Source organism: Canis lupus, chromosome 7 (assembly GCF_011100685.1).
Source record: "Canis lupus familiaris isolate Mischka breed German Shepherd chromosome 7, alternate assembly UU_Cfam_GSD_1.0, whole genome shotgun sequence".
Taxonomy (NCBI): Eukaryota; Metazoa; Chordata; class Mammalia; order Carnivora; family Canidae; genus Canis; species Canis lupus.
Window position 1 is genome coordinate 73,584,393 of NC_049228.1, and position 25,055 is coordinate 73,609,447.

General features: G+C 44.0%; 3 pseudogenes; all 3 read left to right on the forward strand.

The window, feature by feature from the left end:
* The first annotated feature begins 14,213 nt into the window (after positions 1 to 14,213).
* On the forward strand, positions 14,214 to 15,624 carry LOC607438 (annotated as a pseudogene).
* Positions 15,625 to 18,345: 2,721 nt separating this feature from the next.
* On the forward strand, positions 18,346 to 22,161 carry LOC119876422 (annotated as a pseudogene).
* LOC119876423 lies at positions 20,499 to 23,230 on the forward strand (annotated as a pseudogene).
* Positions 23,231 to 25,055: the final 1,825 nt, after the last annotated feature.

The window sequence follows — 25,055 nt, forward strand, 5'->3', positions numbered from 1 at the left end:
GCAGGGAGCACAGTAGGCAGGTTTACCTGCCGGGTCCAGATTTCTCCTTCACAGCAGCCACCGTCTACCCAGGGAGTCCTCTGACATGTGAGCAACTTTCTGTGCCCTCCACGAGGCCCACACAGCTGGGAGTGACCTCCCCAGCATTTGTCCTTCCATGCCCAACTTCACTACTCATTGCACACAGATGGGACACCCTGTGTTGGATCGAGGACTCCGAGATGTTTTCTGCCCAGAGTCCTACATGGGCTGTAGGACTGAAGACCTCTCTCCATGTCCCTTAAACTCTTCACATGACCACCCTCCTCCACAACATCAGCCCAGAGAGGAAGTCAGGGCCTGTATTTTTTACCCCGGGGCTGTCGTAACCAAACAGACTGGGAGACTCAGCCAACAGAAATATCTTGTCTCATAGTTCTGGATGCTGGAGGTTGAAGATTGAGATGTCACTAGGATTGGTTTCTCTTGGGGCCTCTCTTCAGCCTGTGTGTCTTTTGTCCGTGTCTTTACGTGGTCTTCCCCCTGTGCCAGGCTGCGTGCTAAACTCCTCTTCTTATAAACACCACTCACATTGGATTAGAGCCCAACCCATATGACCTCATCTCACCTTAATTATTTTTTTAAAAGATTTTATTTATTTATTTATTTATTTATTTATTTATTTATTTGACAGAGACAGAAAGAGAGAGAGCACAGCAGGAGGAGAGGGAGAAGAGAAACAGGCTCCCCGCTGAGCAGGGAGCCCAACTGGGGGCTCCATCCCAGGCCCCTGGGATCATGACCTGAGCTGAAGGCAGACGTTTAACCGACTGAGCCAACCGGGTGCCTCTCACCTAAATTACTTCTTTAAAGGTCCTCTCTCTAAACACAGTCACAGTCTGATGTACTGGGGTTAGGACTTCCACATATGAAATTTGGAGCCACAGGGAGATGAGGGAACACAATTTAATCCATTACAGGGCCCTTCTCTGGTGTGTCCTGCATGCTCTGTTCTGTTCTCTGTGCAATTCCCAGGAGCCAGAAGCCCAGTTGTGTGTTTCTTTTTCTTTCCAGATGGGGATGTTCCTGTTTTCCCTTTCTGATCTACTGTCTCCCCTTCCAAAATGGCAAATTGCTATTACGGGACACATGGTTTCCAGGGGGAAAGAAATGAGAAATCCATTAGTTTAATATTTTCAAAGTATTATCTTTCTTACCTTTATGTGAATATTATGGATAAGCCTGGCAAACTGGGTGAGGAAAGGAGTTGAAAACATTGATTTGCAGAAGGAGCATCAAGGCACCTGTGAGCCAGTATATCTCCAGAAAGAAAGGGTGTGTATGCAGTGGATTCACCAAGGCTCCAGGGATGCCGTGGGACTGCTTCCTCAGCCTTTACATCCTGAGGAAGAAAGGCCCCTGCCATCTGAGAGAGTTTGCTCCTTGACTCTAAACCATTGGGACTCCAGTAGAAGCCAGAACCATAGGAGAAGGAGCCCTTTCCCCAACTGGAGAGCCTCCCTGGGGCTCTGAGATTCCAGAAGAAAGGGATGATTTCTAAACAGGGTAAAGATTCTGCAGTGACAAAGTGGGTTTAGCAAGCTAACAAACATTCAGATCTTGGTGATAATGGGACTTCTTTTGCACCCTCAAGCCATGAGGGCTGGGAATACCCAGATTCTTTGAATTGGATTGAAAAGGAAAAAAAAAAAAAAAAAAAAAAAGGAAAGGAAAAAAAAAAAAAGGACGGCCTGATTAATTGACAATATTTTCATGGCCGTTTGTTCTTAAATAAGCAGTTTTGAGACCACTTATCATGTACCTTTTGACCTATGATCCCTTTCAACTTTAATGAAATTTGTTTCTTGGGTGGAATTTTTATAATTTTTCTTTCTGTATTGGAGTAGTTGTCAGTATTTGATGTTGAGCCCGAAGCCAGCTGAACATTCTTTAGAAGTTTTCAAGGTATCTGATTGAGTTTATCAGCTTCTTTTTCATAGCTTCTTTACGGCCTCTTTGAATGATTAAAGAGGTCTTTCAAAATTGTGCCGAGCTTGAAGTGATAATGAAACACTCCTAATCAGAAAGTAGCTGTACAGACATGGTTGTTTGGTACCATGGCTGGTTTCCTGAATAAGGAAGGACCAACAGCTCCCCCTAGTGAAATAAGGGAGCTACCAAATGCTTATGCTAGCTACCAGGAACCCCATTCAATCAGCCCGAATGCCGGTGTAAGCCTCACTTTATTGCAGATTTTCACAAGTAGAATAAAAAATGGTAAGTGCAGGTTCTAATTATCAGGAAGAAGTAAAACAATATATCAATTGTTCTTTTTGTAACTCAAAGACTTTATGATATGACGCATTTATTTAAATAGCCTTAAACCTGAAAAAAAAAAACCACAGATAAAAGTGAATCTAATGATCTCAGAACAATCATTCATCTTAGCTTATCAAAACATAATCAGAAGTATTTATCAAAAGAAGAGCAGATATTGCTGTACTATTGGTAAGACCAAAATATTTTGACTGGATTTTCATGAAGATTTATTAAATATGGTTAATTTGGGGGGACTTGGGAGAAATTTGAAACTGTCAAGAAAGAAATATATATTTAATTTTTCTTTTCAGAATTTTCTGCAAGTGTGAACAATGCTTAGTAGAGATTGGTGACATTCATTACTGTCTTTCCTAGTTGCCTCATTCAGCTAAATGGAAAATTATTCTGCATAATTTTAAGTTAATGTACAATGAGAGAGAAGAGATTCCCAGAAGTTTCTGAAAATTAAATGAAAGAGACCCAAAGGCCAAAGTTACACAGAGCCGCAAATTGCATAGAGAAATCAAATCAATAAGGTTTGATAATCTAATGGAAAAGGTTTGACAGAAGAGAAATCTTCTTTCAGAAGAAATTACTTCTTTCAGACTCTCCTGGTCATTGACTAGAAACACGGATTGGTGGTATTCATTCACAGTCGAATCACGCTCATTTATTATGGGTTAGAGGCAAACAAGTATCAAATTAAATTTTAAAATGTAAGCCACGTAGAGTTGGTTAACATTTACTATAAGCCCATCATTTTTTTGCATTTAATAAAATGAACAAAGAGAAGATCAAGCTTTGAACCAGGAAGTGAAAATTCAAAGTCGTTTGGGTTTTCAGGCAGAAAATCCAAATCTAACTGTTCATGGTCAGCTAACAGAGTTTCTGCTATGAATACCTAGAAAAACAAGTTTCAGAGAAATCAGTTTTTATTAACAGAAGCTGAAGGGTTCATGTCTTCAATATGTCTTCAACTAATATATCTTCATGTGTATAATTTCTGGAGGGATCTAAATGTAAAGTCCTGCTTTTGTCCAGCAGTGGTTATTTGGGCCTATCTGTCCCACCCAGGCCTCTTCAGCTGCACCTGTCCCAGCCACAGAACTGCATGGACAGGAGCTGAGCCCACTCCTTCCGGCTTAGGAGACAGGCTATCCTATCTCTCATTTGCCTGCTTTCAAAACCCTCTGTGCTTCCTTAGTGACCTTGTTTTTTGATTCTACTTTTTTTCCTCTCCCTATGTAGAGGCTCTCAAACACTTAGCTATGAGGTCAAAAAAGAACAACAATAATTTTTTTTAAAGATTTTACTTATTTATTCATGAGAGACACAGAGACAGAGACAGAGGCAGAGACACACACAGAGGGAGAAGCAGGCTCCACACAGGGAGCCCAATGTGGGACTCGATCCCGGGACTCCAGGATCCCGCCCTGGGCCGAAGGCAGGCGCTAAACTGCTGAGCCACCCAGGGATCCCCGAACAACAATAATTAAAAAAAGAAGTGTCTTATCCAAAAGTAGCATCTTTTCAATCATTGTAAGTGAGACTATGTGGATATAACATGACCGTTGTTAAGAATAAGGCGAAAAGACAGAAGAGAGTGTGATTTTGTGATTCCACCAGCCTGGGGACAGACACCCTGACCAGTTTTTCTGCCACATATGCTAGAGTACAGGATGACTAGAACATCCAGTTATACCCACAAGCAGTTGAGGCAAACATACAGGCCAGAAACAAAGTGAGAATGCAACGTGAAATAGAAAGTACACAGGAGGCAGGGTTTAGCCCTGAGAACACTTGCTGAACCTAGAGGCTTGGTCTTTGGTTTTCATGGCTGATCCAAGAAGAAAAGTATAATATGAGACCCCCTTATATTAAGCTAGAACCTCAAACAATCACCGACTTGGTGACAATGTGGGCTGTAAGTGCTGCCCCCTGCCCCCAGAGGGGGGTGAGGCCAACTGACTAGCTTGAGTCCTTGAGCTAGAGAGAGGAACAGGTTTTCCTGAGAAGTAATCACTACCAGGGGCCCTACACCTTGGATTCAGCCAGTGTTGGTGGTCCAGAATTTTTTGAACCATAATTTAGTTTATAGTCTACCCAGGGCTGTTGGTGGGATAACTGGCAAAGCAGACCAAAGTGATCTCTGGAAACATTTACCTTCAAGTGAGGCCTCCAAGGATTCCCTCAAAGAAAATTCCAGAAAACATGGAATGGCTCAACATAAAGATCACAAAACACACAAGGAGTCACAGTGTCATGATTGAGAGCCAACAAAAACACAGCAGAACCAGACCTGAGAGATAGCAAGTATTGGAATTATCAGATGCAAAACGTAACGTAAGAGTGTTTAATATGTTCTAAAGAAAAAAAAAAAAGTGAGAGCCTAAAAAAATAATCAAAAAAAGCAGGGTTGCATGGGTGGCTCAAGTTGGTTAAACATCTGCATTCAGCTCAGGTCATGATCTCAGGGTCCTGGAAGAGCCCCCGCATTGGGTTCCCTGCTCAGTGGGGAGTCTGCTTCTCTCTCTGCCCCTCTTCCCCACTCACGTGCTCTCTCTTTCTCTCAAATAAATAAATAAAAATCCTTAAAAAAATAATTTAAAAAGCAGTTTTAAAAGTAACTGAATAATTTCTAGGCAAGATATGTATAATAACTGGCAGGAAAACAGTTGACTGGTTTAGCAGCAGTTTATACCTAAAGAGACTGTTGCAAAATGGAAGCCAATTCTGAAGACATTATCCAGAGTTCAGCACTCGGGACCTGCACCTGCTGGCACATCTGACAGAGATGTTAAGAGACACGGTAGCTAGACGGGCAAGGTCCCCTGTAGGAATGCATCCCAGGCAATATTGAAAAGAGAATAACTGTGGATTTTTTTAAAGCAGATAAAAATCTTCAATTCACAGACTATACCCAACAATTTCCAAGTACAATTAAGAGAAGAAGAAAAAGACATGCCCATTTAGTTGTATCATGGCGAGACAAACAGATCTTTGAAAAAGCCAGAGAGAAAACACAGACTAACTACAATTGAATGACATTTCGTCTGAGATCTGATTTTTCCACAGGCAACAGCGGGATGCCTAGGACGTGAAATGGTATTTTTAGCGTGCATAGAGGAAATAGATGTCAACTTAGAATTGTATTCTTGGAAAAAATTATCAGAAATGATTGTAAAGTAAAATCGTTTTCAGACCAATATAAACCAACCTTTGTTAAGGGAATTCTGAAGAATGCACTTCAGGAAAAGGCAAGTGACCCCAAAATATAGATCTGAGATGCAAAGAAAGGATGCTGAGAAAAGATAAATGTAAGCCCTGGCTGTATAAAATAATAGCCATACATCCTGTAAGATTAAACAAAAACGGGGAAAAAATGCACCACAAAAGGAGTATTACAAATTACAGTGTTTCAAATTCCTTGTGTCATTTAAGAAAACTATAAAAGTATCTATTGACTTTAAACTCGGTTAAGTTAAATAATATGTCAACTTTTCTGACATGGCTGCTATATGCCGCCTATATGCCAAAGACTCCAATATTTGGTTTGCTCGGCACTCCAGGTGCATACATCAAACCGTTTGACATCTCTACTTGGATGCCTATTAGATAACCCAAATTTACATGTCCGAAAGGTAACTCCTCGTCGGCATCCTCCCAAAGTCCCCAAACAAACCCGATCCTGCTTGCAAGCTTTCCTATCTCATGTGATTGCAACTCCATCCTTCCACTTGCCTAATACAAAACCCCCTTTTTCAATTTATCGGGAAGACTAGGTGACTCTCTCTTAAAACTATTTCCAGATCATCCTCTCCACTTCCCACTGCTGACACCCTGCTCCAAGCCAGCATTGCTTCTCACCTGTATTATTGCAATAGGCTTCTGTCTCCCCACCTCTATCACTGGAACCCTAGATTTTGTTTCTCTTATGGTATCAGGGTAATCCTTTCAAAAATATTAAGTCAGATCATAACAGTCATCCACTCAAAAACCTGAAATGGCTTCCCATTTCAACCTAGAGTAAGAGTGAAAGGCCGCAGGATCATCCTTACAAAAGCCCCCCATGACCTCCGGCTCTGCTTCCCCTGCCCCTCTCTTCCCTGGCTGCTCTGACTTCTATCTCCTGTCCTCCCAGGAGGACTGTGCTCCCTCCTCTTCCTGGTGTGCCAGGCACACTTCTGCCTCCTGCAGTGCACTGGTAGTTTCCCCTACCTTGAATGCACTTATTTCAGACATTTACAGGACTAACCCCTCATTGTCTTCAAGATTTGCTCATATATACCCTTTTCTCTGAGCCCCACTCTCTTTAATAATGCAAATGCCTCCCCGCTCCAGCCATCTGGCACTCCTAACCTCATTACCCTGCTCCATGTTTCCCCTTTTCTCTAGTACTTACCACTTTTAGTATGATGTTTAATTTGCTTATTTATTGTATCTACTGTTTATCGTTTCTGTCTTCAGTTCTCTCTCACACACACACTGAGATATAAGATCCATAAGGACAGGAACCTTCTCTCTTTCCTGGTGTGCCAGTCTACCCGAGCACCCGTGACCTGGCGGCTTGCGTGGTGGTGCGAGGCCAACTCTGCTCCTGAGGAGATGGCACCCTTGACCACCACCACCTCTCAGGATGAGATGCTGTGCTATCCATTCACAATCCCGATGGCCAAACAGGACTCAGGGATCGGATCATCCGAGTCCCACATGGTTGGTTTCCTTCCTGCCCCACTGGGTAAGGTTGGCTCTAGTTCTGCCGGGCAATCAGGTGATTCCTCTGCCTGCCTGCCTTTCCCCAGGCACAAGGAATCCAAAGCGTCCTGCAGCAATGGTGACTTACAGTTCAAGGGGATCCCTGCTCTGTCTCTTGGTGTGTGTGTTTACAGAAACAGCAAGGTGCATAATCCTTGAGGACACAATTTTGACCCAAAAAGGGAGTCACAAGATACATGCAGTGTGATTCCAATTTTACATGACGTTTAAGAACAGTTGATTATATATGTTTTATACACACACACACACACACACACACACATGCAAAGAATACTTATGTACTATGTATGACATATACTATAAAATATTTAGGAATGTGAACATATATAATAAAATAATGTGGGAAAGCATTGGAATTAATTAGTTGTAAGTGAAAAATCACCGCTCCCTCTAAGTGAAGAGGGAAGGCAGTGGGACAAATGTGGGACTTTCAAGGTCATGACAACAAGCCATTTCTTTATCTAACCTGTGGGAACACAGAATTATGCCACATTCTTTTCCCTTGCCTGTCTTTGTATCTGCTCAATACATATTTTTCAAAAGTTTTATTGGTTAATTTGAAAGAGAGAGAGAGAGCATGAGCAAGGGGAGGGGCAGAGGGAGAGGGAGAAACAATCCTCACTGAGCAGGGAGCCCAATGTGGGGCTCAATCCCAGAACCCTGACATCATGACCTGAGCCGAAGGCAGATGCTTAACCTACTGAGCCACCCAGGTGCCTCTCAAGATTGTTGAATTACTCAGGTGGGAGATTTATGTGAAATAGAAAGTTGAGTAAAATACAATAGTGCCCTCAAGGTGCTTGCCGGCTAGTGAGAGAAGCAGACATGTCCTTAAATGATCATAGTACAAAGCAGAGATTAAAAAGGACATAGGAATCTTACACATCAAATAACAGGACAGAGAGCTAAATGGAGCACATTAAATGGCCAGAGAAGGTTTGTAAAAGGAGTGGCACTGACGATGGAGCTTGGAGGAAGAGTGTATGGTGATTGTAGGTGAATCCTGGTGAGGAGAGCCAGGGATGGCTTAGCACTGGGACCAGAAGTCACAGAGAAGGGCACAGGAGACAGCAATCACTGCAGACAGGATTCCAGCTGAAAACACACGGAAGGCATGGACATTTCATCTGTTTCTCAAATGTTGGCTGTAAGAGTTTAGGGTAGGAAATTCAAAATAAAAGCACCAACTGTGAATGGTAATTTATGCACATCTCTTTATTGCTTAGCCAGACTCTATTGGAAGGCCAACCTTGCTCTGTCCTTACACATTCTCGTGGAGCAGGTAATCACTACAACTTGAAAGCTGGTGCTCAGCTGAAAGTCCCACCCAAGACAAATGGCTGGTTGAGGACATGGAATGTTATATTTTCTGTATGCCTTCCAACCTTACAGCATAAAGCTTTGCATTGCAGAGCAACCCATGTCCTTCAAGGGCTATCAGATGCATTTTAGATAAAAGAAAAAGTCAAAGATATATGTGGAAAGAAAACATACCCCTAGTAACAATGAGATTGTCACTAGGAATTTGAGAGTCAGTGGAGAGTGAGTCATTTACAAAGAAAACTCTTTTATGGACTCTTTTTATTGGGAATTACATGTGCTCCATAGGCAGTCTCAGTCCTGGAGCTTCCAGGGATTTACAGTGATTATCCAGCATGATCAGTAAACTGGTCCACAACTCACCCGAGTTGGCTGGAGTACGCGGTACTATGCATTTTGTGATTGAAAATCCTTTCAAACTGTCTCTTGTAACTTTGGTTTTATTTTAATTATAGTAACCTATTAAAGTTCCATGATTTGGGGGATTTATTGGTTGAATTTGGGCCAATAGAAACAGAATCTCTAATAGGCCAATTGCAGTGTTTCCCAAGAGACTTGGATACTAAACAGAGCAAGTATTGTGATTGGTCCAGTAGTCAGAAAACCTGAATTGTAACTTTGGATCTAGCACTGCGTGGGCATGAGAACTTAAACAAAACACCTCACCTCTCCGAGGTCAGAATTATGTTCTAAATAATGGAAATAGCACCTCTCTGCCTCCCAATTTCACAGGGTTCTCGTGAAAATCAGAAAGCGAAAGTAGTATTTGCTTGAAAACTAAAAGGCCCCGCAAAGAAATGTATTATTTTTCCTAATTGAACAATTTAGAAAAAGAATGAACTTTTCCAGGTTTTTTTTTTTTTTAAGATTTTATCTATTTATTCATGAGAGACACAGAGAAAGAGAGAGGCAGAGGGGAGAAGCAGGCTCCATGCAGGGAGCCCGACAGGGAATTCGATCTCGGGGCTCCAGGATCACACCCTGGGCCGAAGGCAGCGCTAAACTGCTGAGCCACCGGACTGCCCAAACTTTTCCAATTTTATTGAGGTAAATTGATAGGAAATAAAAGCGCATGTTTAAAAGACAACTTGATAAATTTTGGCATTACATACATACATACACACACATCATGTATATACATCTCCTCAGCTTTCTTCATACCCCTTGGTAATCTTTCTTGCCCTTCTCTCTGCCACCACACCTCCAGGTCATCAGCAATGTACTTTCTGTCGCTATAGATTAATTTGCATAGTCAATTGTATACAAATGGGATCATAAAAGTATGCACTCCCTTGTGTGGCTTCTTTCACTTAGCATAATTACTTTCGGATTCTCTTATCTTGTTATGGGTATCCATAGTTTGTTACTTTTTATTGCTGAAAATTATTTCTATTGCATCGTATGTATATACTCTAATTCTCTTCTCTGTTCACTTCTTGGTGGACATTTGAATTTCCAGTTTTTGGCCATTTTGAATAAATCCACCATGAATATTCCGGTATAAATCTTTGTGGAGAGATATGCACTCATTTATCTTGAGTAAATATCTAGGAGTGGAACAACTGGATTAAGTGGTAAGTGTATGTTTAAGTTTTTAAGAAACTCTCTGGGTGTTTTAGAAAATGATTATACCATTTTACAGTCCCCCCAACAGTGTATACGGGTTGAAGTTGTTCCATATGCACACCAACACTGAGCGTGGATAGTCTTCTGAAATTCAGCTATTCCAGTGGTTGTATAGTGATATTTCATTTGGCTTTGATTTGCATTTCCCTAATGATGTTGCACATATTTTGACACACTGATTTGCTATGCACGTATCTTTTTGATGAGATGTCCAAATGTTTTGCCAATCTTTTAATGGGTTGTTTGTTTTCTTATTACTAAATTCTGAGAATCCTTATATAATCAGCTCCAAGTCCTTTATTGGATATGTGACTTGCAAATATTTTCTTCCAATTCATACCTTATCTTTTTCTTCTTTTAATAGTGTCTTTCAAAGAGTAGATATTCCCCCCATTTATGGAGTCCATTGTCAGGTTTTGTTTTTTGTTTTTTTTTTTTTTTTTGAGTTGTGTTTTTGGTGTTATGTAAGAAGTCTTTGTCTAACACAAGATCACAAAAGATTTTCTTTTATATTTTCTCCTAAAAGTTTTATAGTTTTACATTTTATATTTGAGTCTATGATGCATTTTTATATATGGTATGAGCTATGGGTAGAGGTTTGTTCTTTTTTCCTCTCTTTTTCCTCTTCTTATTCTTGTTCTTCTTCTGCATAATCAGTTGAAAAGACTATCTTTTCACCATTAAGTTACACCTTTGTCAAAAATCTGTTGGATATATATGTGTACATATTTGGAATACTTTTGGACTCTCTATTTGTTTATTTTTATGCCAAGACTACACTGACTGGTTTGCTGTAGCTTTATAATATATCTCAAAATCAGTTTAAGTCCTCCAACTTTTTTCCTTTTCCTCAAAGATGTTTTGTTTTTTTTGCATTTCCTACAAATATTAGAATTAGCTGGTCAATTTCAATAAAAAAAATGCTTGTTGAGATTTATCAAATCACAGACCATTTTGGGTACAATTGATGTTTTAACATCAGTTGAATCTTCAAATCCATGAACATCATTTCTCTTAGCAATGTTTTATGGTTTTCTCTCTCTTTTTTTTTTGAAGATTTATTTATTTATTCATGAGAGACAGAGAGAGAGAGAGAGAGAGAGAGAGAGAGAGAAGCAGACTCCATGCAGGGAGCCCAATGTGGGACTCGATCCTGGGACTCCAGGATCACACCCTGAGCCGAAGACAGACGCTTAACCGCTGAGCCACCGAGGGATCCCTAAATATTTCATAATCTTAATGCCATTGTAAATAGTGTTTTCTGCTTCACTTAAATGTATATTTATTGCTAGGCTAAGAAATAAAATATTTTTTGTACATTGACATTGTATCCTGGAACCTTGCTAAACTTACTCATTAGTTATTTTAGTTTCTTATGTATTTGTAGAATGTTCTGTGTTGTTTGAGAATAAAACTGTTTCCCTTCTTTCTTTCTGATCTAGAAGACTTTCTTTTCTCTCTTATTTCATTGGCTGGGACCTCTAGTACAATGTTAGCTGTAGGTATTTTGTAAATACTGTTTATCAGATCAAGGAAGTTTCCTTCTGTTTCTAATTTGTAGAAAGCTTTTTTTTTTTTTAAATCAGGAAAGAATGTTAACTTTTGTCACATGATTTTTTTCTGTGTCTATTTTGAGATAACTGTGTAGATTTTCTTTTTTTAGTTTGTTAATATATGAATTATACTGATTGGTTTTCAGAAGAAAATCAATTAGCATTTCTAGAAACAACCACATTCGTACATGATGTATTAGCTTGTTTAGTATATTGCTTGGTTAAATTTATTACAGATTTGTTTGTTAAGGATTTTTACATTCATATTCTTGAGGGATATTGGTTGATAGTTTTCTTTCCTGTAATACTTTTGTCTGGTTTTGGTATCTGAATAATGCTGGCCTCATAGAATGTGTTAAGTATTCCCTCCTCTGTAATGTCATTGAAGAGTTTGTATAGAACTGGTATTATTATTTCTTCTTTAAATATTTGATAGATTTTAACCAGAGAGGCGAGTGCTGCATAGAGATAGCCCTGAAGATCTGCGAAAGGGCCTCCTCCCAATATGCAACAGAGTCATATTTTCTTGCTTCTTCTCCTGCATAGCATTTTCTGATTTGATAACAGGCTAAACTCTAGGAAACAAACTGAGAGTTGCTAAAGCAGAGGTGGCTGGGGTGAAAGGATAATGGGGTGATGGGCATTAAGGGGGACATGTGATGTAATGAGCACTGGATGTTATATGCAACTGATGACTCATTAAATTTTACCTCTGGGGATCCCTGGGTGGCGCAGCAGTTTGGAGCCTGCCTTTGGCCCAGGGCGCGATCCTGGAGACCCGGGATCGAATCCCACATCAGGCTCCCGGTGCATGGAGCCTGCTTCTCCCTCTGCCTATGTCTCTGCCTCTCTCTCTCTCTGTGACTATCATAAATAAATAAAAATTAAAAAAAAATAAATAAATTGGAAACTTTAAAAAAAAATAAATAAATAAATAAATTTTACCTCTGAAACTAAAAAAAAAAACAAAAACAAAAAACCTAAAACAAACAAACAAACAAAAAACATTGTGTACTTTACCTTGTTAGAGTCTGGATATTTTGTGTTACTATAAATGTTTTTGAATTTTGGAATGCCATTTATTTCCATGAAAAAGGTTGGATCCCCCCCCTTTGTTTTTCAGTGTATCAATTGTATTTCACAGAAACAAATTTGAATATGCTTTAAGCCAAATATATAAAGACCATAATAGAGTAGAACACAGCTGGCAAAAAAAAACAAAATAAAACAAAACAACCAGCCCCAGGCCCATCCCAAATATCGGTCAATCCCCAGTATGGATAGGTACATGAAAAATTAGAAGGAAAAGGAGATGCAATTAATTATCAAACTTTAATTGATAGACTAATCTTACAGGATAAACAATAAGACAGCTAGTCAAGGTTACACTTAAAAAAAAAAAATCCAGCAGGGCAGATCTAATAGACTGAATACGTTCATCTCCTCCCAAACAGACATTTGATTTAAAAACAAACCAGAACAGAGCGCACACCACAAGGAAACATGGTACTTACATATATTCTAAGCTTTGTTGACTAAATCTAAGCATATCTCTTTTATTAAAAATTTTAATTCCATATAGTTAACATAAAGTTTCAGGTATACAATATAGTGATACAGTTCCATGTATTACTCAGTGCTCATCAAGGTAAATGTTCTGTTAATCCCCTTCACCTGTTTCATCTATCTTCCCACCCAACCTCCCCTCTGTTAACCACCTGTTCTACATAGTTAAGAATCTGTTTTTTAGTTTGTCTCTTTTTATCCCTCAGTTCATTAGTTTGTTTCTTAAATTCTACATATGAGTAAAATCATATGATATTTGTCTTTCTCTTACTAATTTATTTTACTTAGCACTGTACTATCTAGAGCCATCCATGTTGTTGCAAATGACAGGGTTTCATTATTTCTTGTGGCTAAAAAATATTCTGTTATATATATATATATATATAAATATTCTGAAATATATATATATATATATATATATATATATATATATATATCACATCTTCTTTATCCATTCATCTATCAATGGACAATTGTACTGCTTCTCCATATTTTGGCTATTGAAAATAATGCTATTATAAACATAAGAGTGCATATATCCTTTCGAATTAGTGTTTTCATATTTTTTGGGTAAATACTCAGTTGTCATCACTGGATTGTAAGATAGTTCTATTTTTAATTTTTTTGAAACATCCATACTCTTTTCCATAATGGCTGCACCAGTTTGCATTCCCACCAACAGTGCAAAAGGGTTCCTTTTTCTCCACGTCCTCACCAACACTTGTTGTTTTCATGTTTTTGATTTTAGCTATTCTGATACATGTAAGGTGATATCTCATTGTAGGTTTGATTTGCATTTCCCTAATGATGAGTGATGTTCGGCATCTCTTCATTTGTATGTTGGTTATCTGTATATCTTCTTTGGAGAAATATCTGCTCATGTCTTCTACCCATTTTTTTTAAAGCAAATAATCAACAAAAATAAAAGACAACCTACTGAATGGGAGAAGGTATTTGCAAATGATACATCCAATGAAGAGTTAGTATCCAAAATATATAAAGAACTTATACAACTAACACCAAAAAAACAAATAAGTAGATCTCATCTAAAAGTGTTTTTTACCCCCTTTCTGGGCAGAATCACCATGGCGGCCGGGACCCTGTACACATATCCTGAAAACTGGAGGGCCTTCAAGGCTCTCATTGCTGCTCAGTACAGCGGGGCTCAGGTGCGCGTGCTCTCCGCACCACCCCACTTCCACTTTGGCCAAACCAACCGCACCCCTGAATTTCTCCGTAAATTTCCTGCCGGCAAGGTTCCAGCATTTGAGGGTGATGATGGATTCTGTGTGTTTGAGAGCAGTGCCATTGCCTACTATGTGAACAATGAGGAGCTGCGGGGAAATACTCCAGAGGCAGCAGCCCAGGTGGTGCAGTGGGTGAGCTTTGCTGATAGCGACATAGTGCCCCCAGCCAGTACCTGGGTGTTTCCTACCTTGGGCATCATGCACCACAACAAGCAGGCCACAGAGAATGCAAAGGAGGAAGTGAGGCGAATTCTGGGGCTCCTGGATACTCATTTGAAGACCAGGACTTTTCTAGTGGGCAAACGTGTGACACTGGCTGACATCACAGTTGTCTGCACCCTGTTGTGGCTCTATAAACAGGTCCTGGAGCCTTCTTTCCGCCAGGCCTTTCCCAATACCAACCGCTGGTTCCTTACCTGCATTAACCAGCCCCAGTTCCGGGCTGTCTTGGGGGAGGTGAAACTCTGTGAGAAGATGGCCCAGTTTGATGCTAAAAAGTTTGCAGAGAGCCAACCTAAAAAAGACACCCCACGGAAAGAGAAGGATTCTCGGGAAGAGAAGCAGAAGCTCCAGGCTGAGTGGAAAGAGGAGAAGAAGGCTGCTGCCCCTGCTCCTGAGGAGGAAATGGATGAATGTGAGCAGGCACTGGCTGCTGAGCCAAAGGCCAAAGACCCCTTTGCTCACCTGCCCAAGAGTACCTTTGTGCTAGACGAATTTAAGCGCAAGTACTCCAATGAGGACACTCTCCCTGTGGCACTGCCCTATTTCTGGGAGCACTTCGATAAGGATGGCTGGTCCCTGTGGTACGCTGAGTACCGCTTCCCTGAGGAGCTCACTCAGACCTTTATGAGTTGTAACCTCATCACTGGAATGTTCCAACGGTTGGACAAGCTGAGGAAGAATGCCTTTGCCAGTGTCATCCTCTTTGGAACCAACAACAGCAGCTCCATTTCTGGAGTCTGGGTCTTCCGAGGCCAGGAGCTTGCCTTTCCGCTGAGTCCAGATTGGCAGGTGGACTATGAGTCCTATACGTGGCGGAAACTGGATCCTGGCAGCGAGGAGACCCAGACGCTGGTTCGAGAGGACTTTTCCTGGGAGGGGGCCTTCCAGCATGTGGGCAAAACCTTCAATCAGGGCAAGATCTTCAAGTAAACATCTCTTGTCATCATCGCCTAGCTGCCTGTACCTGCCCTTCAGGGAGATGGGGGTCATTAAAGGAAACTGAACATTGAAAAAAATAAAAAATAAAAATAAATAAAAGTGTTTTTCACTACAGCGCAGTACCTTATGAGCACTCTACTTGACGTTGCCAAGTTACAAGGTTTTTCCACTCTGGAATGCAAACTCTTGCTGGTCCTGTGAGAGTTGATGCAGTTGTTCTCTTAACCCTTTTGGGCAGTTCTTTTCCTGGCTTGGGATGGATTTATCACGTGCACACATGGATCAGTACTCAGCTGCAGACTGGAGGGGGCCCTTTGCAGACCTCCAGAACTCTCTCTGTATATAGCTCCCACCTGTCTGGTTTTCTGCCCTGCAAACTCCAGCCCCATATTCCTAGCATCGTCTCCTGAACTCAGGGAGACTGCCTGTCTATTCCTGGTTGCCCTCCTACCATGTTTGTTTCTCCTATTTCAGGAATCATACCCCTGCCTTAATGTCCAGTGTCTGAAAACCATTGCTTATGTATTTTGTCCTGTTTTTCAGATATCACGTCTTGACCAGAAGTGAAAATCTCAAATTTACGATTTATACTAATAATTTTGATTTCCATAATTCTGTCTTTTCTACTTGCCTTTCCACTTCTATGTTAGGATTTCATGAAACCAAAGCCATGTTAAATGAGAATCCATGGTTTGGAGGAAAGAAGGAACAGGGGGTTAACAAAGGTAAAGCCCAAAATAGTGCACCACACCTTCACTGGTTTCCCTCTGTGAGGCACTGTGCTTCGTGCCAGTCAGGTATTACACATTTGCATAAGCCACATTCTCCCATAGGGAATTATAGAAAGACTTCAGGATTTCTCTGTGAAACTAGAGGACACTCCTACCCCTTGCTTTTGTTCTTTGCTTCTCCCTCCATTCATTTCCCAAGCCTCCCATATAAGTATTTCCCCAACCAGAAAACCTGTGTTTGCTGCTTGCAAGTTGTGGGTATCTGTGATCCTTTCCTGTTGCTATGGGCTTCCTAAGACTGCCTACTCATTCATTCAGCCCTGATTGGAGAAGAAATGATAAAGCCATTAGCTGCATCCACTTAGGGATGATCTTGCAAAGCTTGACTCTTGTCCTCATCTCATTTCAATTATGTGTTTTGTTTTCCTGAATTTGCTGATGCTTTGTTTATGTTGGGCACGTGGGCAGCTGCACTGGCCTCTTTAGAGCAGTTTGTGCTCTTGCAGGAGCACTCTGTTCTGCTACATTTATGTCACACTTTTGCTACACAATGAAAGGCTGAAGCTAGGAGGTTCAAGGAAATGTCAGTCTGTGATGGGTGTGAAGCTCCACTGTGCTCTTCCACCTTCTGGAAGAAACATTACTTTAAATTGATTTGCCATTTGCAAAACCACAATCCTAATAAATATTTCATTAGAAGGTGCTACCTGCTTTTACCAGGACACTAACTATCTCTGCAGACTTCAAATCTAATCTGAGCTAATTCTTAGACTTTGCTTATTTTTTTGAACTTCTAATGGAATCAAACAGCAACTTCTTCTTAATAGAAGTCTAGCCAAAGAAAGGCTATATATTGTTGTGCCCAAGATTGCGAATCCGAGAAACCGCCAAGGAGCCGACACCGATGCAAACACACGAGGGTTTATTACAGGCTGGAGCCTGGGTCCAAGTGTACCCGACACAGCGGAGCAGGGAGTTGGACCCAGGCTCGAGCTTGTAATAAACCCTCGTGTGTTTGCATCGGTGTCGGCTCCTTGGCGGTTTCTCGGATTCCCGATCTTGGGCACAACATTTGGGGGCTCGACCGGGATCCAAGAAACCACCAGGACCCCATCTGGAGGGTTTCACGCATGGTGAGTGCACTCAACTTTTTCCACCTTTTGCGTGCATATTTTCTGAGAGCTCTAAACTGTACTGTTCCTGTAGGAATTCCCATCTGTATTGGGTTGGCATTGGCTTAGGTGGACGCACTGGCGGGCCGGCGACCGGGGGTGTTGAGGAGACGTCCCTTGCCCCTGCCTGGCGACGGAGGTCCTCATCTGTATGGAGGACGGGGGTCCTCATCTGTAAGGAGGACGGGGGTCCTCATCTGTAAGGGGGACAGAGGTCCTAATCTGTATGGAGGACGGGGGTCCTCATCTGTAAGGAGGACGGGGTCCTCATCTGTAAGGGGGACGGGGTCCTCATCTGTAAGGGGGTCTGGGGTCCTCATCTGTAAGGGGGACAGAGGTCCTAATCTGTATGGAGGACGGGGGTCCTCATCTGTAAGGAGGCCGGGGTCCTCGTCTGTAAGGGGGACGGGGTCCTCATCTGTAAGGAGGGCCGGCTGCCAGCCCTTCAGGTTACTTTCTGTCTTGTCTCCGCGGCCACTCAGAACATTTGTCTGTTACCGTGTTCTTGTTAACTATTTGCACGTTGGTCTGTGTTACTATGTCCTTGCTAACTGTTTGTGCATTTGTCTGTGCTGTTGGGTCCTTGTTAATCGTCTTTACTGTCTGTGTCTTGGTGTGGATCGGGGACATAATGGGGGAGACAGAAACCACTCCCCTATATCTTATGCTCTCCCACTTCTCGGATGTTAGGGAAAGAGCTCGTATTCTGAGCATAGACATAGGGAGAGAGAGATTCCAAATTTATTATATATCAGAATGGCCAACCTTTGAGGTGGGATGGCCCCGAGAAGGAACTTTCCGCCTACCTATTATCTTACAGGTTAAGGCCATGATCTTCAGGGACAAACCGGACGGCCACCCTGACCAGGTGCCCTACATCCTGGCCTGGCAGGACATGATCGAGAATCCTCCTCTTTGGCTAAAACCGTTTTTACTCCCCAAGGCAGGACCCACAGAGATTCTAGCCCTGCGGAAAGCCAAGAAGGAGACCAACTCTATGCCCGAAGCACCCCTTCGTCCGGTCTTCCAGGATTCCTCGCTGGAGGATCTGATTCTCCTGCCGCCCTACCGGGCACCCCCTCCCCCTTCCGCCCCTCCATTGGAGGCATGAAGGGCTGCAGAAGGGGCGCCACCCTTCCCTGATGAGGGAGTCCCTGTCGCGGGCCAGCAGCAGGGACACGCGGCCGGACCCACCGGACGGCCCCACCTCCGAATGCGGGGCCAGCCGACTCCGCCGCCCTTCCTCTCCATGCCATGAGGCCCCCCGACGAGACTGGCGAACAGCTAATGTTATATTGGCCGTTCTCCACCAGTGATTTATATAATTGGAAAACCCAAAATGCAAAGTTCTCTGATAATCCGAGAGATCTAATCGGGCTTTTAGATCCTGTTCTCTTTACCCACCAGCCTACTTGGGATGACTGCCAACAGCTCTTGCAGGTTCTCTTCACCACCGAGGAGAGAGAACGAATTCAGGTGGAAGCCCGGAAGTCTGTCCTGGGAGAGGACAGACAGCGCCTCAAAACCCAGACCTCATAAATGCTGCCTTCCCTTTATCCCGCCCCACCTGGGACTACAACTCAGCTGAAGGTAAGGAGAGACCCCGGGTCCACCGCCAGACTCTAATGGCAGGTCTCAAAGCTCCCGTGCACAAGCCTCCCAATCTGGCCAAGGTCTATGATGTGAGGCAGGGTAAGGATGAGAGTCCAGCAGCCTTCTTAGAGGGAGTCATAGAGGCTTTTAGGCAGTACACCCCTATGAACCCAGGAGCCCCGGAAACAAAGGCTGTAATTATCATGGCTTTTGGTAACCAGGCCACTCTGGACATTAAAAAGAAATTACAAAAATAAATAAATAAATAAATAAATAAATAAATAAATAAATAAATATTACAAAGAGTAGAGAGACTGGGAGAGAAGAGCTTGCAGGACTTAGTGATAGTAGCAGAACTAGTCTATAATAATCAAGTCCGGAAGAACAACAAACCAAACTAAGTGACCGTCAGACCCGAAACCTGGCCAAGATCCTGCTGGCCACAACCATGGACGACCCACAGGAAAGACGGAGGCACCTCAAGAAGCTGGCTTCAGGGACAAGTAAGGAGGATGGCCCTGGTCCCCCTCGGGAGCGCCCTAAGCTGAACAAAAACCAGTGAGCCTATTGCAAAGAGGAGGGCCACTGGGTGAAAAGCTGCCCTAACAAAAGATCTAAGGCCCCTGCCAAGATCTTAGAAATGGAGGAGCTGGACGATTAGGGAAGTCAGGGTTCGGCACCCCTCCCCAAGCCCAGGGTAACTCTTAGAGTGGAGGGGCAACCTGTTGAATTCCTAGTGGACACTGGGGCACAACATTTGGTTTTATTACAACCCCAAGGGAAATTGGCAAACAAAACTTCATGGGTGCAAGGGGCCACGGGCACCAAACAGTACTCATGGACTACTCGAAGAACTGTGGATCTCAGCATGGGCCGGGTATCCCACTCCTTCATGGTCATCCCTGAGTGTCCCTACCCATTGTTAGGTTGGGATTTGCTCACCAACATGGGGGCACAAATTTGCTTCCGCCTCGAAGGGGCAAAAGTCCTAAACAAAGAGGGGCACCCGATTCAGGTGCTTGTCCTGAGTTTAGAAGACGAATATCCTCTCCACCAAATGCCCTCAGCCCCAATGACTGACACTGACCGTTGGCTGCAGGAATTTCCCCAAGCGTGGGCAGAAACTGGGGGAATTGGACTGGCCCAGCATCAACTGACCATATACATAGAACTAAAACCGGGGGCAGATCCTGTCAGGGTCCGCCAATACCCCATGCCTCTAGTAGCACGAGAGGGGATCACACCCCACATACGGCGACTACTGGACTCGGGCATACTAAGGCCCTGCCAATCGGCATGGAACACTCCCTTGCTGCCGGTTCAGAAACCGCACTCTAATGATTACAGGCCAGTCCAGGACTTGAGGGAAGTCAACCGGCAAGTAGAGGATATGCACCCTACGGTCCCAAACCCATACACCCTCCTCTCCACCCTGCCTCCAGACAAAACTTGGTATACAGTATTAGATTTAAAAGATGCCTTTTTCAGCCTGCCTTTAGTGCCCAGGAGCCAAGACCTCTTCGCCTTTGAATGGACGGACCCTGAGAAAGGCATCAATGGCCAGCTCACCTGGACTTGACTACCACAAGGATTCAAAAATTCACCGACCATCTTCGAGGAGGCCTTACACAAAGACTTGGGTGAGTTCCATTCCGAGCACCCTCATTTGACTTTATTACAATATGTAGATGATATCCTGTTGGCGGCAGAGGACCAGGACACATGCCTGCGAGGCACCAGGGACTTGCTCCAGACCATAGCGGCCCTAGGATACTGGGCCTCAGCTAAAAAAGCCCAGATCTGCAGAGCAGAGGTGAGCTGCCTTGGGTACAAATTAAAAGATGGACAAGGATGGTTGACGGATGCACGGAAGGAAACCGTCTTAAGAATCCCACAGCTGCGAACCGTCTGCCAGGTACGTGAATTCCTGGGGTCAGCAGGGTTCTGTCACTTATGGATTCCGGGTTTTGCCGAGATGGCCAGACCCCTCTATGAGGCCACCAGGCATCAGCAAAATTTTGAATGGACAGAGGCCATGAACAGAGCCTTTAATGACCTTAAAAAGGCCTTGCTGTCTGCCCCGGCCCTTGGGTTGCCCGATCTAGCCAAGCTCTTCTACCTGTATGTAGACAAGAAAGACGGGGTGGCAAAAGGGGTCCTTGTCCAGTACTTAGGTCCTTGGAAGAGACCATAGCCTATCTCTCCAAAAAGCTGGACACGGTGGCCACTGGATTCCCCCCATGCTTAAAAATTATTGCTGTGGTGGCCATTATGGTCAAGGACACAGACAAACTGGCCATGGGGCAAGAACTGCATGTCACCACGCCACATGCTATTGAAGGGGTACTCAGCCCCCAGACCGCTGGATCAGCAATGCCCGTCTGACCCATTATCAGAGCCTGCTGCTAAACCCCACCAGGATTTTATTCAAGCCACCAAATACCCTGGATCTGGCAACGCTACTCCCTAACCCAGACTGGGACCCCCCTCTGCATGACTGTCAAGAAATTTTGGCACAGGTGCACGGAATCAGAGCTGATCTCCAGGACCAGCCACTGCAGAACGCGGACGCCACCTGGTACACGGACGGCAGCAGTTTTGTCCAAGAAGGACTCAGATATGCGGGGGCAGCCGTGACCGCGGAGACGGAGACCGTCTGGGCCGAGCCACTGGCAGCTGGAACGTCGGCTCCACTGGCAGCTGGAACGTCGGCTCAACGCACTGGCCAAGGCGCTGACCATGGGGGAAGGTAAACGCATAAACATCTCCGCCGACAGCAGGTCCGCCCTCGCCACCGCCCACATGCACGGAGCCCTTTACAGGGAGAGAGGGCTCTGACAGCAGAGGGAGAGACTGTTAAAAGCAAAACGGAGATTCTTGAACTCCTGAGGGCCCTCTGGCTGCCCAAGGCCTTGGCCGTCCTCCACTGTCCGGGGCACCAAAAGGCAGACACGCCAGTAGCCAGGGGAAACCTGCGAGCCGATTTAAAAGCAAAAGAGGCGGCCCTTCTGGTGACCCAGGTCTTAGCTACCACGCGACCTGATCCGGGGGCACCGACCCTGCCCGACATCCCCCAACTCTACTGATGCTGACTTACACTGGATCAAACGCTTGCCTGTGACCCAGTGCTTGCGTGGCTGGTGGAGGGCCGCAGACTCCAGCATCATCCTGCCAGAGGAACTAGGACGGCGAGTCCTATCCCAAATGCATCGGAGCACTCACATGGGGACAAGGAAGATGGAAGACCTCATACGACATGCAAAGATCACTATTAAAGACTCTGGAGCAAAGATTGAGAAGATTGTGGCGAGCTGCCACACATGCCAGTTAACAAATGCCTCCGCCCATGGATCTAACCCGGGCACCCGGCTCCGAGGGGACCGCCCAGGAGCCTACTGGGAAGTGGACTTCACTGAGGTGAAACCTGGAAAATACGGGTATAGGTATTTACTAGTGTTTGTAGATACTTTATCAGGATGGACAGAGGCATTTCCCACCAAACATGAAACGGCACAGACCGTGACCAAGATACTGCTGGAAGACAGCGTACCGAGGTATGGTTTTCCCATTAGAATTGGGTCAGACAACGGCCCAGGGTAACACGTCTCTAAGGTAACACGGGGAGTGACACTAGTACTTGGGGCAGATTGGAAATGACATTGTGCATATAGGCCCCAGAGCTCAGGACAGGTAGAGAGGAGGAACAGAACATTAAAGGAGACCTTAACTAAATTAGCCCTGGAGACTGGCGGGACTTCACCCTATATAGGGTGAGGAACTCCCCATATAAGATGGGACTGACTCCCTACGAGATCATGTTCGGTCTTCCTCCACCTGTTATCCCCAATTTAAAACCTGAGGTGCTTGCTGAATTTGATGACCACCAACTTCTTTTCTCCCTCCAAATGTTACAACGAACCCATAAGCAGGTGTGGCCTAAGCTGAGGGCCCTCTATGAGACTGGGCCACCCCCGGACCCCCATCAATATCGGCCAGGTGACTGGGTGTATGTGCGGAGATACCAACACCAGACCCTTCAACCTCACTGGAAGGGACCCTACCTCGTGATCCTGACCACTCCCACCACTCTCAAAGTTGATGGGATTACTCCCTGGGTCCACTACACACACGTCTGGCCAGCTGACCCACACGCCCTTCTCACGGACTCTGTTCCAGAATGGAAAAGCCAACCAGACAAGGACAATCCCCTAAAGCTAAGACTGCACTGTTCTCACTTATTTCCCACCTCCAAGACTCCCTAGTCTGAGGTTGTCCTTCAAAATAGAAGGAAATTAGAATTATTCTTCTTACAACAAAGGGTTGGGGGAGTTATATGCTGCCTTTAATGTAAATGAAAGCGAGAAAAGCAACAAGGTTGGTGAGAATCCTGGTTTAATCATTCCCCGGCTCACTCTGAGAGCAACCTGGACCCATGATTGGGTCCTGCATAGGATCCTCTGAAAAAGGGGGGAATGTGGGACCCAGGAAATTTAACAAAATCCCCTACCCCTGGACAAGCAGAGCAGGACTGACTCTATTTTGGGCTGCACCCGCCTTGTGCCGACCTGCTTATTACTTAGGGTACTTCCCTGCCCTAATCAAAGACCAGGACACACCCTAATTGGAAATCCAGCTCAGGGATACGGCCCCACCCTAGTCAAAGACCAGGGCACACCCTAACCGGAAATCCGGCTCAGTGGACCAGCATGACTGTGCAACTTTCTGTGTATCCCACTGGCCACTGGCCCCTATAAAGTTGCTAAGCCTCTTAGTTTCGGGGTCCAAGTCCCTGCTCCGCTGCATTGGTATACTTGGACCCAGGCTCGAGCTTGTAAATAAACCCTCTTGTGTTTGCATCGGTGTCGGCTCCTTGGCGGTTTCTCAGATTCGCGATCTTGGGCAAATATATATATATATATTCCCCAGAAGAGTAGGTTATGCCAAATCATGCCATTCCATGTGAAAGGAAAACCAAGGAAGTTGTTTAGAAGGAGAAGAGACAACCATTTGTTGGTAAGACCTACTAAGTGCGTGGACCAAAGATACAAAGAAGAAAATTCTTTCCTTCACTGTCTCTGGGAGATGTAGTTCACATTAGGCTACAGTTAGGACCTGATCTTTAATTGCATTCCTTTTGTTTATGTACCTTGTCTGTATCTTCCTGGAGACTGAGACAAGACTATATGGCTTGATGTGACTGGTGAGGTCCCAGAGCAGTGGCTCACACACAGAGCATTGTTCAAGGGAACCCAAATGGCATCTTTCATCTTCCAGGCATCTGTTTGCACGTGCTGTCTCCATCTCCTGAGCCAACCCAGAGCACTGTTAACTTCAGTGAACCTTGGGTGGCGGAGATGTAGGAGGCAGGTTGGATCACATGCTCCTCAGCAAACAACCTGAAAGTCCTACTTAGACACTGGTGTTTTCCGAAGTGATCACTCAGTGGCAGAGCTGGCCGCAGACTTGTCCCTCATCTTTCCACCAACCATATCGGCCTCTCTGGCTTCTCTCCCCTCACTCTGAAAGTTCTTTTCAAAGGGAGTTTCAAATACTTTTCTCTTCTATAATGGGAATGACTTCAGCACTGTACCAGCAACTGCCTTCCAAATCTGCACACCTAAACTTATTACTGTTGCTCTCCCAAACTATGAGCTCTCCAGGTAACAGATTCCAACTTCTTTGGAAGGCATTTTGGTGGCCACTCTTTGTGACTTATTCTTTGTCTTTGAGTCTCACTTTTAATCAAGAAGATTTTCAAAGTATTCTTTTCAAACGCATACAGTGATTTCCCCCCAAAAGAATTGGATGGAATAGATCTCCATCACTGTACATCAGAGTTCAAAGTATCAGAACAGATCACAAAGAGATGGAACAATCAGAGAAGAGAAGGTATAAATGAAGTTGGGGGAAAAAAAAAGAAATGAAGTTGGACATTGACACAAGAGTAGACAGCGCGGAGATGAAAAGAGAGACCATTGCAACCTATTTTCTGAACTTCCAAGCTATTAATAT